This window comes from Rattus norvegicus, chromosome 11 (genome assembly GCF_021556685.1).
Source record: "Rattus norvegicus strain SHRSP/BbbUtx chromosome 11, alternate assembly SHRSP_T2T, whole genome shotgun sequence".
In the NCBI taxonomy this organism is placed as follows: Eukaryota; Metazoa; Chordata; class Mammalia; order Rodentia; family Muridae; genus Rattus; species Rattus norvegicus.
Window position 1 is genome coordinate 66775813 of NC_141544.1, and position 18397 is coordinate 66794209.

Below are 18397 nucleotides of genomic sequence, written 5' to 3' on the forward strand. Positions count from 1 at the left end.
ATACCCAAAAGATGCCCCAACATATAAAAAAGACACATGCTCCACTATGTTCATAGCAGCCTTATTTATAATAGCCAGAAGCTGGACAGAACCCAGATGCCCTTCAACAGAGGAATGGATACAGAAAATGTGGTACATCTACACAATGGAATACTACTCACCTATCAAAAACAATGACTTTATGAAATTCATAGGCAAATGGAGGGAACTGGAAAATATCATCCTGAGTGAGGTAACCCAATCACAGAAAAACACACATGGTATGCACTCATTGATAAGTGGCTATTAGCCCAAATGCTCGAATTACCCTAGATGCACAGAACATATGAAACTCAAGATGGATGATCAAAATGTGAATGCTTCACTCCTTCTTTAAAAGGGGAACAAGAATACCCTTGGCAGGGAATAGGGAGGCAAAGTTTAGAACAGAGGCAGAAGAAACACCCATTCAAAGCCTGCTCCACATGTGGCCCATACATATACAACCACCAAACTAGATAAGATGGATGAAGCAAAGAAGTTCAGGCTGACAGGAAGTGGATGTAGATCTTTCCTCAGAGACACAGCCGGAATACAGCAAATACATAGACGAATGCCATCATTAAACCACTGAACTGAGAACGGGACCCCCGTTGAAGTAATCTTAGAAAGGACTGAAAGAGCTTGAAGGAGCTTGAGACCCCATATGAACAACAATGCCAACCAACCAGAGCTTCCAGGGACTAAGCCACTACCCAAAGACTATACATGGACTGACCCTGGGCTCCAACCTCATAGGTAGCAATGAATATCATAGTAAGAGCACCAGTGGAAGGGGAAGCCCTTGGTCCTGCCAAGACTGAACCCCCAGTGAATGTGATTGTTGGGGGGAGGGCAGTCATGGGGGGAGGATGGGGAGGGGAACACCCATACAGAAGAGGGGGGGTTAGGGGGATGTTGACTTAGAAACCGGGAAAGGGAATAAAAATTGAAATGTAAGTAAGAAATACCCAATTTAATAAAGATGGAGGAAAAAATATAGATACTAAACATCAAACACTAAAATATTATAGAAGTATGTTAGAAAAGTATTGAGGACAATTTTCCCACTTTTTTGTAAGAAAAATTTTCTTATAGGACACATGGATCTCAAAATAACATACAGAAAAGGCTTTACATTATGTGTCCATAAATACCCAAAACAGTTTATAATGTAAAACGCACACTCATCACAAATTATAGAGAGTAAAATTCAGTTCAGTCGGATCTGCGGCTGGATTCTTCTGTAGCTCTTTCCTGTCTACCTTTCATTTCCGGAAACATGGCCTCTGGTGTGGCTGTCTCTGATGGAATCATCAAGGTGTTCAATGTCATGAAAGTTCGCAAGTCTTTAATGCCAGAAGTGAAGAAACGAAAGAAAGCATTGCTTTTTGTCAGAGTGAGGACAAAAAGAATGTCATCCTGGAGGAGGGCAAGGAGATCCTAGTAGGAGATGTGGGGCAGACTGTGGATAACCCCTATACCCCTTTTGTAAAGATGCTTCTAGACAAGGGCTGCTGCTATGCTCTCTATGATGCAACCTATGAGAGCAAAGAGAGCAAGAAGGACCTGGTGTTCATTTTCTGAGACCCCCGCGAGTGCACCCCTTAAGAGCAAAATGATCTAGGCCAGCTGCAAGGATGCCATCCAGAAGAATCTGACAGGAATCAAGCATGAATTACAAGCTAACTGCTACAAAGAGGTTAAGGACCACTGCACCCTGGCAGAGAAACTAAGTGGCAGCACCGTTGTTTCCATGGAGGGCAAGCCTTTGTGAGCCACCTCCAGCCCCCTATCTGGAGCACCTAGCAGCCCCAGACCTGCTCTTGGGTAGTGTAGGTTGCCCCTTTCCTGCCAGACTGGAAGGGCTGGGGGGATCCCAGCAGGGAGAGGATTATCTCTTCACTCCAGTTGCCAAACATCCCTCCCACCCTCTGGACAGTCCCTTTCCCTACATCCCTGACAGTTCCAACCTTCCCAAACTGCTTTTGATCTTCTGATTCCTCTTGGGTTGAAGCTAGACCAAGTCCTGTCCTAGGCACCCAGTTTTGGGGTAGCCTGTGTTTTTTAAGGACACCCTTACTCCTCATCCCTCCTCATCTCATGCTGCTAACTTCTAACCAAAATACTGACTCTGTGCTTGTCTGTTTAGTTCTGTGAGTAAATGAACTGTGGAAATGACCCTCCCTGCACCAGCTGGTTGCCCTCCCCTTTCCTTTGTTCTTGGCCACTCACAGAAGCAGGACCAGTAAGGGATCTTCAATTTAAAACATAAAGAAATAGATAAAAAGGATAATTAACAGAAAAAAGAGTAAAATTCAAAAGCTAGTTGAGAAATCAACAACAAAAAACTTAGAAAGCTGTAAACAGGCTATTCGGGCAACAAAAAATATAAGAGGCCCAAATTAATTATTTTTAAAAAAAAATGCATTCTGAATTCATTGTGTTAACTTTCTGTTTAAGCTCCACCTCCACAGTTACTTGGCAACAGCCAAGTAAGCTCCACCCCACAATTACCTGGCAACAGCCAGGCATGCCTGATACTGTAAAAGAGGCTGCTTGCCCGCTCCTCACTCTCTGGCTTTTGTTCTCCCTTACCCTTTCCCTCTTCCCCCTTTGTCCTTTCTCTCCCCATTCCCCCCTTCCCCTCCCTGTGCTCATGGTGAGACTCCTCTCCTTTTCTACTCTTCTCTCTTCCCTCTCGCTTGTCTCATCCTCACATTAAAACCTCTCCATATTGAATCATGTTGGCCTGGTGTGATTTGTCCAGAGGCAAGCCAAGATTTCTACCCCAACATTGGTGGCCCGCACAGGGAACTTGACTTCCCTGTGTCCGTGCCTGGTCACAATGACAGCCAACAACCAACAGCAAAGGGACAAAGACCCTTCCCACTGAGTCTCTGCCTCCCACCGGCCGCCAATCCCTGGACCCTTGGGCATAGGGCAGGGTCGCAGTCGCTTGGTTGCGGGCACAGAGCAATGGCATAGAGGGACAGAGATGCATGTTTCTGCCATTGCCGCATGCCACTCTACTTCGATTGCTACAGTGTGTCTCAGTCTCAGTGTCTTCTAGGCCTCCTCTGCGCCATTGGACCATCACCACCTGCTGGCTACCATGGGACCCAGGGCTTCCTCCACATGTGTTGCTGCTGCAGCTGGCACACATGCAGACTTCTGGTGCCAGCTATTGCCACGTGGGTCACTTAGTGAGACAGGCCCTCACCAACCACACAGTTTCACTTTTCCTGCTACCAGACCACCGCTAAAATTCCTGCACAAACACCAACAGTTTGGTAGGTTTATACCTCCAATTGGCAAGGAGGACCCCCGATTACCCAGATGGAGCCTGGCCAGCCTTTGTGGGGTAAAGGGGCCTCCTAGCTGACATACAAGATAAGACTTTGATCATTGTGTGGAGATTCCCTGGAAAGCGGTTCTTCGCTCCCCTCCCCCTCAAGGCTCTCACAGCCAATCAGAAATTCCCAGGCCTGGGTAGGCATGCTTTCTGATAGGTCAGAGAACCATTGTTAGCCTCCAGGAGTCTAAGTGATGACTCAGATACCTGGCCTGGTGCTGTTATTAATTATCCGCTGGGAAGCTGGTACAGATGGTACTGATAACTCGATAACTTCCCCCAATGGGTAATTCCATGTCTCTGAATGTACCACCAGACCCCACATCTGGATATCTGCTGGAAATTTCCAAATCTCTAAAACTAATGCCTCACTTGAGGACATCAAAACGGATACACTTGTCTGGACTCAGTATTCATTAGACAATGGTTCAAAATGGCCACATAATGGCTAGGTTCCTCTATTTTTCAGAATTTTCATACTTACTGCCAGCAGTCTGGTAAATGGAAAAAATTTCTTTATGTTTAAGCATTTATGTACCTTTGGTCTAACTCCTCTCTGTGTTTTGCCGTGGCATCCCGCTGAGGTAACTCAAGGCCAGGGTGCTGGGTGGTAAGTCCAGCAAGCCCCCCCCCCCCCATCACCGTGATGCCCTATGTGCAGCTGCCCACCAAGGAGAGCACCCTTTTCAAACATGTGCTGGTGAGCGGTGGCCCACTCGTCCTCTGTGCGCTTTCTTTACCTCAGAGCTTGACTTTCCATGATGTATATATGGTCCTTACTAATAATTTACTTCCTGATTCACGCCAGCAAGTTTGGGAGTAGGCGGGAATACATGCAGATGAGATCCATCAAATAGATGGAACATATCCATTGGAATCTGAGGCAGTACCTGACCAAGATCCCCAATGGAATTATAATTCCACAGGTGGTATTTAGCCAGAGATAGATTCATAACCTGCCTCCTGGCTGGTCTTCACAAGACAGCCTTAAGAGCAGAGAATTTTAAAAAGTTGCAAGAGGTCACTTAGGAAAAACAGAAAAACCCATTCCAATTTTTAGAACGCCTTACAAAGACTTCAATACATTACACTAATATGGACCCTGAAAACTCAGAAGGTAAACAACCTTCTGATGACCTATTTCTTTTCCCAGAGCTACCCCTACCTAAAAGACAAACTTAAAAAGCTAGACAGGGGGCCCCTCAACTCCACAGGTAGAAGTTTTGGCACTGGCCTTTAAATTGTACCATGGATGGGATGAGAAGGTTTGCAGACTAAAGTACCTTTCCACGTGGAACCATGTTGGCCTGGTGTGGTTTGTCTGGATGCCAGCCGAGGTTTCTACCCCAACACATTCTAAAACCCCGTCTAATGGGCAAAGTGGTATACATAGAATTAGCACTGGTGTACAACAAAAGCGACATATTGTCTGCTAATGTTATCAGAACTACTTAAAAATTGTGTATGCCGGCTTTGATGTATGTAGAGGACGGAAGGAAACCTCGTGTGTTGGCTCTCACTTTCCACCTTGCTCTACAAGCCCCTGGAGGCTGCTCTCACCACTCACTTTCTTGCTGTGTGTACTTTGAGATTATAGGCATGCACTGCCGCGTATGGCCTTACATGAGTTTGGGGATCCCCTCTCTCTTTTTCACTTTGCTTGCACGCAGCAGAAACTTCATTGCAGAGTTAGATTATTGGTATCAAAATTCCAAGTGCACAATACTTCAACTGAATGATTTCACCCTTAATAATAAATACTTATTGACCCACTTACCTGTATTTCATTTATAATTTCAGAAAAATAAAAACATGTCAAATGTAGATTAATAGACAATTTCCCCTAAACTCTGGTGTTAACAATTTCATTATTATAATGATCTGAAAAGTAGTCATTTTCTTGGGAGCAGAAGTTATTGAACTCAAACTTTTCTTGAGAATAGACATCCTTAATCACAAAGAATAAACATATAATATGATTATGTTATATAAATTTATTTTATATTATAATATATTGTATATATAATGTACATATGAAATATATATTTTATACATAATATAATAATATCAAATATAACAAATATAAATATATTCTATTGTTATACAAAATATATTTTACATAGATCATATATCATACATAATATATATTATATATACACTATATTATATAAACTATATAATTCTATGTAATATACCATAAAATTATAATATATTATATATCGAATATTTATGTTGAGTGTATAGAATTTCTACTATGTAAGTAGATTATGTGTATATAGACTATATAATTATATATTAAATATAACATACAATATATTATATATGATGTATATTTATAATATTGTATGATATATTTCATATACTATACATTATACTTTCTTATATATAGTATAAACTATGTAGTATAATAAGTAAATTATAGTATATAATGTATAATATGTAATGTAAAATATATGAAGTAGTATGTATAATGTATAATGGTGTATTATATATAATTATATATAAAATATTACATAACATAAAATATTGTATAATATAAAATATTATATATATATTACTATATTATATGCCATATATCATATAAACTATAAATGATGCATAATAACATAACTTATTATATATACCATGGTGTATATAATTGTGTATGTTACTTATATAATTATATAAATACAGTATGTATAATATATACAAATATGATATTTAATATGTAACATATAAAATATGTTTATAGAAGATATAAAATATAAATATGTTGTATATCCTAATTATATGTAGTTAATATAATATATAAAAATTTATATACTGTACATAATATATTATTCACATCACATGAATTATATGTTATATTTAACATATGTAATATATTGAGGGCAAATGTAATAACTTAATAATATAGGTGATTATGTACATATGGAAAAATGAATTACACCTTGTTTCAGAGGTATCGAGCATGTGGACCTTATGGATTATTTTAGATGACTATTAGTAATGAGCAAGGAGGGGAAATGGATAACTATTACCAGCATATAGTTTGGATCTGACATACTCTTGCTAAAGAGAACCATTCTCAAAACTTTTTTCTAGAAAGAAAACTAATCCAAAAAAATCAAACCTATTTGGAGCACTCACTTTATAATATTATTAAAATTCTAGTTTGGGGTAAAGAGTTTGGGAAACTATTGGTCATTCCCAGTGGTATGTGGCATTCTAAGAGAGAACAGGTTGCTCTGCGTCTTCTGTGTACCGCCGCTTCTGTGCATCTCACTCTGTAATACAAGAGAAGAGATGAGAAAAAGGTAAGTCAGGGTGCTGCAGAGATGGTAAAATATCATTCGAAATATTTTCATAGAATTGCAAAATAACTCAAAACAAGTAAGATATACTGTATGGATAGGAAATTATATAATTGCTTAAAGAAAGTACGACCAATCTTATTAAAGGTCACACTTTGTGGGATTAGTTTCAAGAATTAAATATTTCTAAATTTTGTTTTTCAGGGAAAAGTCACAAACAAATCTCTGGGTAAACTTTAAGCCTGCTTACTACACTAAGACATGAGTATAATTTATTCTTAAACTCTAAGAGTTCAGAAAAAAAGCATTAGCAATTTAATGTTTTTAGTAACTGATTTATTTCTCTAAAGAATTTAATTGCTTAAAATATGCTTCAAAACAGTGTTGGGCTGATGTTCATTCTTTAGAACTTGCAACCAAGACATTTGTAGCTTCCTCATTCAGTTCTGCTGGGTAACAGAATGAGGGAGTACAATAATGCCATCATAATTCTTTGTTGTGCTCCAGGAGAGTCCACAGAGGTATCCTGTCTGCTTTTGCCAGGCTTTGGCTAAGTGCTTTAGGACTGCTGGCACCCAGGCCCCATTTCCTGGGCTCCTCTATCTTCCATCAGATAGGGAAGGCATCTCCATGGGATCACTCTGCGTATGGTAAATTCTATGGGGACCACAATGCACCCAAACTGCCATGATTTCCTGGGGCATGCAACTAAAGCTGGGAAGTTGTTCCTTTCTCCTTTATCTGTTCTTTTATTTTTCTGGAGAATCTCATTATGTAGCTCATAATTGTCTTAATCTTACCAAATTTCTCCAGAATTCTCCTGAATCCTGGAATGAAATGGGTGTACTAACAGTGCGGTCTCATCTATGTTTTGAATTGAACATTACTGTTGAAACTCTGCAGACCTGTTTTTCCTTTTACTAATGTCTTCCCGTTGTTCTAACAAACTTAGTGCAAAACAACAGATCAAGTATACCTTCTTATAATTTTGTAAATTAGCAATATATATCAAGTCCCACTTGAGCTCAATCAAGGTGATATGGGGCCATATTCTTTACTCAAAGACATAGAGGAGAACTCCACTGTTTGGTGTATTTCCTTCTGCTCTCAAAGTAAGAAATGCTGTATCTTCCAGCATCTTTCACATTCATATGTCCTTCTGACTGCAGCTAGAGAAGATTTCTTGCTCTTAAGAGCCCATGTGACTATACTTTCCCCAATAGAGGGCAATCCTCCCTCCTACTTACATCTCCAAGTTCTCCTTTACCACATTTATTTACTTTAAAGATGGGGAAATGGATGACTTTGAGTGCACATTTTCCCAACCATTTCGTTGATAACAGCACATGGAGTTTTTAAGTACAAACAACTTCTTTCGCTGTGATTTCAAGTCCCTCTTGACCATTCTGCTTCTTTGTAGAATCCAGACATTAATCTATAAGACATTCAGTGTACAGCCGAGGGTACAACCTGTGAAAAGGATCTCTGTTTTGTCAATTTTCCTTCCATATACTTCTGGTCATCTTTCATTTCCTGTTTGAACTTAGATCCATTACTTCCGTCACTGCTTTCTAACTTTTCTGTTTCTGCTGTCTTATCTATAGCATGCTTTTAGGTTTCCAGTCACACTCCTCCGTTGAAAGGTGCTAGAGAGTTTCAGGGATGGATAGATAAATTTTGATCGTCTGTGTCTGTCTGTCTGTCTTTCTGTCTGTCTCTCTTTCTCTCTCTCTTTTTCTCTCTCGTACGTGTGTGTGTGTGTGTGTGTGTGTGTGTGTGTGTGTGTGTGTGTGTGTGTGTTGGCTGTGAGAGTGGCAGCGGTGTAACCCAGTGGTTTAATACTCTACCACTGGGCTATACCTATACCTCAGGTTATCTCTTGAGTTCACAACTACTGGCCTGAACTGTGTGCCCTTCAAGGAAGCTAGTATTACATGGATGGCTTGTATCTGTATAGACCCAACTCTTGCCAGACTATCCCTGTTAGTTCTTGCTTTTTGTGAATATCCTAGCCTCTGATTTATGATAACACAACCTTATTATATGATCATAAAGTTTCTAAAAGTTTCTAGTGTTTTGACACGATGGTTACCCTCTTTAATGTAACAGTGTAGCTGCTTTTGTGTTTAAGGTGTCCTAGACTTAAATCACCTAGAGAGAGTTTCATGTTTCTTCAGTGAGCTTTGATATGTCAACAAAGTATGCCTTTCATGATGTACATCCAGTTCAATCTTTTCTTTTATCAGTAGCAGAAATCAGGCAGCCTCAATCCTCCAGCCAAATATAAATGTAATTCTGGGACAATTTATGCTGGGAATAAACTCCGGAACTGACTGCAAAGTCAGTTGTGCTTAATAAATGTAATAGAGTATCTTGTCAATGTTGACTGAATATTTGTGTTGAGTCTCTGGAATCCTAATGTTCTGAAAAGAATAAATCAGTTTTAGTTTTACTTCCATACAGTTGGAACATGGAACAAGTCAAAACAAAACAATATTATCCATTAGTATTGAAGTTTCCCCTCAAGAGAAGCTGGCGAGTAGTGGAAGAGTAAGTAGAGGATAATGTGTCCCCACCTTCTCCTACACCCACTTTGCAATTTGAACTACACTCTTATTTCCTTGTTTCAGGTTAAATTACAGAAAAGAAAATGGGTATGAGTAGTGAGAACTTTGTTTCAAATACGTTATTATTACTTTTTAAAAGCACTGAAGATTTATTGCAAAAGAAGTTAACTGCTAGAGAGGGTCCTCTCCAGCTTTTCTCTGTGTCCTCTTCCTTCCTTCCTTCCCTCCTTCCTTCCCCCTCCAGGGGAGGTCAATGGTTCATGATAGAAGAAGTGTCTGGGAGAATGATATTTTTCTGAAGTTCTCCAAATCCTTCTAAATGCTATTGACAATCTTCTGATAGAAGAGATAGGAACTTTATCTCTTATCTCTGAGATACTCCATATCTATGTCCTTGGCAGCTTTCATCTTCTTTTGTTTGGGCTGTGGCTGACTAGTCCTGATTGACTCTCTCTCAGCCCTTCCTCTATCACAGTCTCAAACATCTGGCACTTCTGCTGAGGTCCCTGCTTAGTACACTACAGTGCTTAAACAAATTTTTTATTTAGCTCTGTCTTGGGACAATTGATCCTTCCTTCTGGAGGTCCTATTGCTATACTTGGAGGCTCACTCCTCAAAGGTATTTTAAGGTATTAGTCCAGTCACACCTTTAATTTTTCCTTGTTCTATCACTATTGCTCCTTACAGAATGGGAATATTTATTCTGTGCCTTTGTATTTTGGAGGCATGGAATGTTTGTTTGTTTGTTTTTGTTTATAGTGGGTCACAATTTAGAGATGATCTTAGTCTCAGAAAGAAGTCTACTCTTAAAATTTTGAACAGGGTTCGAACTGATAAAAATTATGGGGACTTTATCAAATTCCAACCAAATGCATTTTGCTTTAGGAGATAGATTGAAAGCCTGTGAGGATAAGGAGTAGCTATCTACAGCTTTACAGAGGTGTCTGTAACTCACATTGTCTAAGAGAAATTTGTTGTGGTTACCATTTTTCAACTGATGTGATCTGGAGTCACTTAGAAGACAAACAACTGGGCACATCTGTGATGGAGTTTCCAGATGGGATAGGTGAGCTTGGAAGATTTACGTTAATTATAGGTGGTATCATTCCATGGGCTAGAGTTTTAGACTGACCAGGAAGGAGAAAAGGAGCTGAGTACTGGCATCTATTTTTCTGTTTCCTGACTCAGAATGCAAAATCAACAATTACCCCAAGCTCCAGCCACCAGTCATCTCTGGCCATGATATGGGATCATGTGCTAGTTAATGCTCTGTCAACCTGACACTGACCAGGGTCAGATAAGAAGATGGACCCTCAATTTAGGAAATGTCACCATTGTATTGGTCTCCAGTCAAGTCTGTGTTTGTGGAAGCATTCCTTGATTAATGATTTAAGATATTATCTACGATTATAATTACAAATTGCCCTCAAAATGTAAGCTAAAATGAACCCTAAAATGCCTTTGTTAGTTTTGTTGTTATAGCTGTAACATTAGGAAATGAGGTTAATACAATTATGAATTTTACCTGTTAATTGTTTTACAAACTACATCTTCAAATGGGCTGAGTGACAAGGTCTTCTCCTGGGTTAAACTAAGGAAAGGAGTGAAAAATCACTCACGTTTAGTAGATTGAAGGAAAAGGAAGAAAAACTAATAAGGGCCAGGAGAAGTTATGGAAATATCCATTGGCCCAAAAAGGTACAGCTGTCATTGGGCAATCCTCTCTTTACAAAACATCTGCACTGCTTGTCTTAGTTTGCTTTTTATTGCTTCAATGCTTCAATACAAATCATGACCCAAAGGAGCTCAAGGAGGAAAGCATTTATTTCAACTTACTCTTCACAGTCCATGAGAGCATGAACCCAAGTAGAACTTCAAGATAAGAACTGAAGCAGAGGCCATGGCGAGTGATGCTTGCCCAGTCTTCATTCTTGTACAACTCAGGGACCCACAGTGGTATGGAACCTCTTCCATAAACCATTAGTCAGGAAATACCCAACACACTTGCCTATAGATCAATCTGATGGTGGCATTTTCTAAATTTGACTTCCCTCTTCTTAGGTAAACTTAGTCTGCATCAAGTTGACAGGAAACTAACCAGTGCATGATCTCATTTATATACATCAATATCTCACATTTTCTGTTAATTCCATTGTTAGGTGTCAGCTAATGAGATCTAGACAGCCATTATTCCCTCACAGAAGGGGTTGTTGCTATTCACTTCGATGGTCATTTTGTATAGAACACTTTGATTTTAAAGCCCAGCCCCCTCCTTGGATGACTTAGACTTAATCTTTGCCATGTTATGAGGAGACTATTGTGAAGCTAGCCCATAATCAAATCTACTTGGAATGCCTTTTTGAAATATGTTTAAAATGGCTGTCCTTATTTTAAAGTTTGAAACCATCCATTTTGTACACTGTCTCTAAGGTCTTTAGATCAAATGCTGCATTTCAAAATTGTTGACTTTAGGGGCATTTTCTTTCCATAGTAGTGGAATAATTATTTCCCAAGAAATGGCATAGCTACACATTGTCAATACAATTAAGAACACTGCTGTCAAATTCAGATAAGTCCATATTTCTATCATCCCTCCTGATGCCAGAACCAATGTCTTTTTTGCTTATTATTTTATATCCTCACCTGGAGAAGTGGAAAAAGCTTTCTGAATCCTGATAAGACCATAAAACAGATAGTCTACTATTTTTGCAAGGCCCTGTCTTTACTTTTTTTTTTTTTTGGTTCTTTTTTTTTCGGAGCTGGGGACCGAACCCAGGGCCTTGTGCTTCCTAGGTAAGCGCTCTACCACTGAGCTAAATCCCCAGCCCCAAGGCCCTGTCTTTAAACATGGTCATTTAGCCCACTCTACCATCTGACTTTGTAGTAAACACGCAAATTACATAGGGATTCAAATTATTCTCCTTTCTAACATTACCAGAAGAATGTTTTCCATGAGGTATCCTATAACTAATGGCAACATGAAATAATGTTGAAAACAAATCTGATCATCATTTTCTATCTCTTTCTTTGTTTACAAGATGTCATTTTGCATTAATTAAAATATTAAAATTGAACAATATCTATTTTATTTTTGAACACTTCTGTTTGTAGCTATATTACGAAATGGCTAATTATTACATTTTTGTCTAAAAATGTTTCATATAAATTGCATAATACCATCATAGATAACAATCAGTAGCTGGAGAAAATCATTAATATATATGAATAAATACAGGCTAGTGTATATCCTGGGTAGGGTTTTTATTGGTATATAGTGAAGCCATGACCAAAGCAACTCTTACAAATTAAAATATTTAATTAGTGGCCATGTTAAAAGAGGCACAGCCTGTTGGGGGAAGTGTCTCACTGTGGAGTGTGGGTTTGTGAAGTTTCAAATGCTCAAGTCAGGCCCACTCTCTCGCTCTCACTCTTCCTGCTGCCTGCTGATCCAGGAAGCATGGCAGCAAGCAGGGAGACATGGTACTTGAAGGGTAGATGAGTTTCTACACCTGGATCAGCAGGCACATGGCCACACCTCCTAGTAGTGCCACTACCTGCATTTTCTGTTTCAACCAAGCCCTAAGTGACTGATAAATAGACTTGAATGGTTTTTCTTGACCATCTCTATGGCAGAGAGATAATTACTGGTTTGATCTCTACATGTACTGCTTTACTCGTTGTGATACTTCTGATATCATAGTTTATCCTTGTGATGACTGAACAGGGAGCCTTAGACTTAACTTTGTAGAATGGCTCTGTCTCCCTATATACTGTCGTATGATGGGACATTGACTCAGGTGTATAGGTTTGTCAAATCAAATCAAATCTAGGAAGTGCAGTGCAGGAAGAAAACTGACATAGACCTATGGACCATTAGGCTGCTCACAGACATATTCTCCAGAGCACAGCACAAATGGTAATAGACACCTCTCTGCTGCCATGCCATGCAGCATGGATAAGGGTTTGTGCGTAGCCTTATGGTAACTTTTTACCCACATTTGCTTGCTATCCCTGGGAGACCTACTCTTTTCTGAAAGGAAACAGGAGTAGTGGATCTGGGGGAGAGTGGAAGTTGGGGGTAGGTACTGAGAGGAGAAGAGGTAGGAGGGAAACTGTGGTTGGGATATAATATATGTGAGATATATTATAAATATATATATATAAATATATATATATTAATATATTTAATATATTAATTAAATTAATTAATTATAAAGTGAAAATAGTGAGAATGGATTTAGGGGTAAGGGAAGGTGGTGGGAAGGACTGGGAGGAATGGAGAGAGGGAAAACTGTGGTAGAAATGTAATGTACGAGAGACAAAGAAAAGAAAAAATAAACCATAAAAGTACTAGTTACCTAATATGATCTTCATGCATTACATTGTTATGCCATATTCCATAAGTATGTAAAATTATTTTGTTAATAAGAGATTTTAAAAGGATGAATTCTAATGTTTGACACAATTTACCATTTAGCAGCCTTAGATTATGAGACAAAGGCATGGATCAGGAGCTAAATCCCAGGGACATTTGGAAAATTCAGAAAAATTCAGTTTCTATATATAGGATCTCACATATTTCAGTAAATAATGGTCCTTGTTGGCTAACATAGAGGCAAGAATCAAGATTTAGTGTCTTAGAAAAACCAGTAAGTTGGCAAAAGTTAAACTAATCTCTTTAGTTTGCCATGAGCAGATCTCACATGAGCCAACTCTTTGTTTTACATTCACCATCTCTTTCACTGGGTAAGAACACTGTGGACACAGTGAGAAGGGTGATGAGCCCAGATTGAGATGGGGAGTAGTGTAGAACAGACAGAGAAAATAAAAATAAGAAGAGTTTTACTGACTGGGTTCTAGAAAGAGGGAGGGACATATTACACAAAACCGTGTTCTCCTTATTTCTCCCTTTTGTTTGGTGCCATGCACTTGGATTTTCATAAGCCCTCCACCAAGAATGTGTGAATTAAAGATCATATAATGAAACTGAACTCTAAGAGACAAAGCAAAGTGCTCAAGATACTTCGATAATGACCAGGGCAGCCTGAATGGACTCAGCCAGTGTATCCTGTGACCTTTTTGTATCTGTCCTTTTAGTAATGATCCCCCTTTCCAATGGAAGTTCATGGGATAGACTTTTGCTAATTACCAAATAAATACAGAATAAAATGGAGGTAAGATAATCAGGTGTCTAAAGTGCCAGGCTCAGACTAGGAATCCATAGAGGCAATTTAGACACTTGAGGAAGACACCAGTACAATAGAAAGGATACTTTAGATGGTACCAAATAAAACCAATAAAAGTAATACCAGTGTCCCCAACACATCACATAACTCACATAAGCAAGGAAATGAGCAAAGAAAGGAAGAAGCCAGGTAGATGGAGAGGTTTGGGAATATGAATATTCTCAGTAATAGTTAAAGCAAAGGACTCATCACAGTGCCTGTGAAATATATCTGACGGGAGAGACAACAAAACAGCAGCTGAATTGATCATGTTCTACAAAATACATGTCTTGATATGGAGGACAGTTATAAGGAGGGAAGGGCTTTCCTTGATTTCCATGCCTCTGGTTTTGTGATGCACATCTCTGTGGACTGCTTTACTGGGATGCACATGTTGGCACTGTCTATGCCCTTTCTCTTTGTCCCGTTCTGATGCTGAATCCAACACAGAGGAGAAAAGACAAAAGAATTTTTAATTTAATCTTAACCTCATTGAACCGCTGAACTAATGGGAGTAAGCTTGTGTTTTCTTATTTTGGATCAAGATGTTTAGAACCCTGTTTTTTAAATTATTTCTAGTCAGGTATTATCAACAGCCCAAAACACAGCTAACAAATCCTTAAATTCCTCTCTTGCGTGCTCTCTCTCTCTCTCTCTCTCTCTCTCTCTCTCTCTTTTTCTCTCTCTCTTTCTTTTTCTCTGTCTGTCTTCTTAACTGCCTTTCTCTGTGAAAAGTTTTCTTTAGTATTTTTTCCTCTTGCATTTGAATTCCCTTCTGTTGTGTGATGAATCTTGGCTAGAGACATAGTCAATTTTAAATTCATAGAATTATTAACTTTATAAAATGTAGTGAGCAAAAGGGACTCCTACTCACTTTCTTAACCCCATTTGAAGGCAGAATTTGGACAAATGATTCATGTTCTTGCAAGTCAGTGTCTCGACACGAGTTCTGAGTACTAAGCAAGTGACATAGGAAAACTGATATTGACTTGTTCTTAAAGGAAGCAGAGTTCCTTGAGTTTCAGCTGAAGCAGTCTCTTGGACACCCTTTGTGTGCTTGTCCTGGCAGAGTACACTGTCCTCATCAACACATCATTATAGCCTCAGTTGGAGCATTATTCTGAGATACACAGTTCTGAACAACTTGCGCGCGTGCGCGTGCACACACACACACACACAAACTTACATATACATATGTATGTATAACTTATTTTTCTTAGTGATGTCACTTTTGCATATGAAGGAACATGTTCAACAGATTGTTAGGAATGTGTGTGCTGGGAGATTGCATGCATGGTTATGTATGAGCAGAGGCTACATTCAACATCCAACATCAGATACTATTCTTTGAGTGTAGTCTGTTTGTTTTATTAGATAGAGTATCTCATCTGAGCTAATTCCTGTAGGCTGGCCAACCAATGAGTCCGAGAGGTCTGCCAGTCACTGTATCCTTAGTACAGGGGTCACAAACATGCACCACAATGCTCCCTGTGTGCTTTAAATAAAACAAAACAAAATAAGTATTCTGGGCTTTGACTTCTGTTCTTTACATTTGTTCTGTATCATTCCAACTGAATTTTGTATCTCTCCACCCCAGAAAAGTCCAATTTGAATTTCTCCCTCTATTTTATATTTGTATTCTCAACCTAAGGGAGACAGGCTTTATGCTTCTTTTAGAAGAAAATTTGGGTAAAATAAAACTAAATTTTGTTTCTATCCTACATGCTCAGATTCAAATAACCTAATGTTTAAATTAGGTTATACTAATTGTTTTTTTGGAGGGAGACAAGAGACTGCTTCATGAGACAGAGGAGAAACATATTTGATTTCTTCATACTAAAAAGGTTTCTTGTCGAGAATTGAAGTGAGGCCCCTCAGGGCCATGGCAATCACATTTGCTCCTGTGTTGGTACATGGAAGAAAGGAGACTTCAGAGAGGAGTGCTAGAAATCCAAAACTTGCCAAAGGTTTTCACACAGACAATGTGGTTCATGGACGCACCAGCCAGGGAGAAACCTTGACTGTGTGTGCATATGTGTAAGCCCAAAAGATACTTTCAGGTGTCCTTCCTACGATTCTCTTTACTTTACTTTACTTTTCTTTTTTTTTCTTTTTGCCTGAATTGGGATCTCTAATTGGCCTGCAGCTTATCACGTGGGCTAAGCCGGATGTCAATGAGTCACAGGAATTTCTTGTATCTCCCTTCCCAGCAATGGGATTGCAAGCATGTGTTGCCACCTCTGTCTTTGTTTACATGATCAGTGGGTGATTGACTTCAGGCCCTCATTTATTAGCTGAGCTGTAACACCAGCCCATTGCCTCCTCCCTCCCTCTCTCCCTCTCTCCCTCTCTGCCTTCCTCTCTCCCTCCTTCTTTCCGTCTCTTCCTCCCTCCCACCCTCCCTTCTTTGATTTATCTTGCCGTTAGCCGTTATCTTCCTTTCCTTTCTCTCACCCTCTGTTTTCTCTCCTTTGCTCCCTCCTTTGTCCTTTCCTCCTCTTTTCCCCCTCTTTCTTCCACAGAGATCCATGTATCTCAGGCTAACCTCGAACACTCTGTGTAGCTGAGAATGGACTTTAACCGCTGATCCTCATCTAGATTTGCACTGCCCAGTGGAATTACTGCTAAACTTTTAAGCTTCTAAATGGTTGTGTTTGGTTCCACCAAAATGAAATAGAACCGTGAACCCAGAGAAGGCTCAGACATTGGTAGTTTTTGAAATCTTTTGAGCTGATCCTGACATAACTTCCAGAAATTCAAGCTTAAAGATCAGCACTCTGTGGGTCGAAGTATAGGATTGGTCCACTTCTAGCTCTGTACAAGTGAAACTCATGATTAATAAACTTTAAGTAGGGAAGACATTTATTTCTTTTAAAATAATTCTGGAGGTGGGCAATACAGAGGGGGTACAGCTTGGGATGCCACTTAGATTTCCAGAGTCACACTGTGTCCTTGTCAACCTGTGGCTTTCATCCACTAGGTTACCCTGATTTATGACTCATTCATGTAACCACTATTTATCGGTACCTATATTCTGAGACCCATTCTTGCCTTTAGTTGCAATTTTAGTATAAAATTTATTAATGCACTAAAAACATATATGCATACATACATTCACACATATTGTGTATTTTGGTATTCCCCACCTTCCCGCCCTCAATTTCATGTCCTATTTGTTTGAAAACAAAACAGTGTGTGAAGCATTCTAAATGAAGTATAAACAGACTGTCCTGAGATGGTAATATTTTAGCAAAAGAAGACTAGAAAAGGTAACAGAGAATATTATTTCTTCTTTAGTATAATTATATACTTAATGTACTCACTATCTCATATCTAAGGCAAGAGTTTTCCAGGCAAAGGAGAAAAGCACAAGTAGTTAGAAGACAATAACAGGTTTGACATAGTACAGAGAAAGCAAATAGGGCAATATGGCTGAAGTCCAGTGAGTATGTGGTTAAGCAGAAGGATATGGTCTAGATCTATGTAAAAATATAGACTCTACACTTTACCTAAAGACTTCTTCCATTATCCATAGACTCTATGTGGGCTAAGTAGGAGATGTTGAGCTAATTAATATTTTAGTTCGTTTAAGGGATCTTTGGTTTTACACTGTAAGAAAATAATGTTGATGGAACAAGGGAAGTGGGACCACTTAGCAATTTTGTCATTATTAAAGTGTGGCACATTAGTAACTTAGGAGGGTAGCTCTAAAGATGATATGTGTACTGATTTTCTAGATTGAATTTGAAGATGATGATAACATCATTTGTCCACAAGAATGTGGCTTTATCATTAGAGGATGTCAGTATGGATTCAAAGGTTTTGCTGTGACAAGTTGGAAGGATGGAGTCGTCATTTACTGAGCTGAAGAATGTATGAGGAAAGACTTTGAATTGAAATTAGAGTTCAGCTTGCAAGTGTCAAATTTTAAAAGAGGGT

General features: G+C 39.0%; 1 pseudogene; it reads left to right on the top strand.

The window, feature by feature from the left end:
- The first annotated feature begins 1283 nt into the window (after positions 1 to 1283).
- Positions 1284 to 1795, top strand: Cfl1-ps11 (cofilin 1, pseudogene 11; annotated as a pseudogene).
- Positions 1796 to 18397: the final 16602 nt, after the last annotated feature.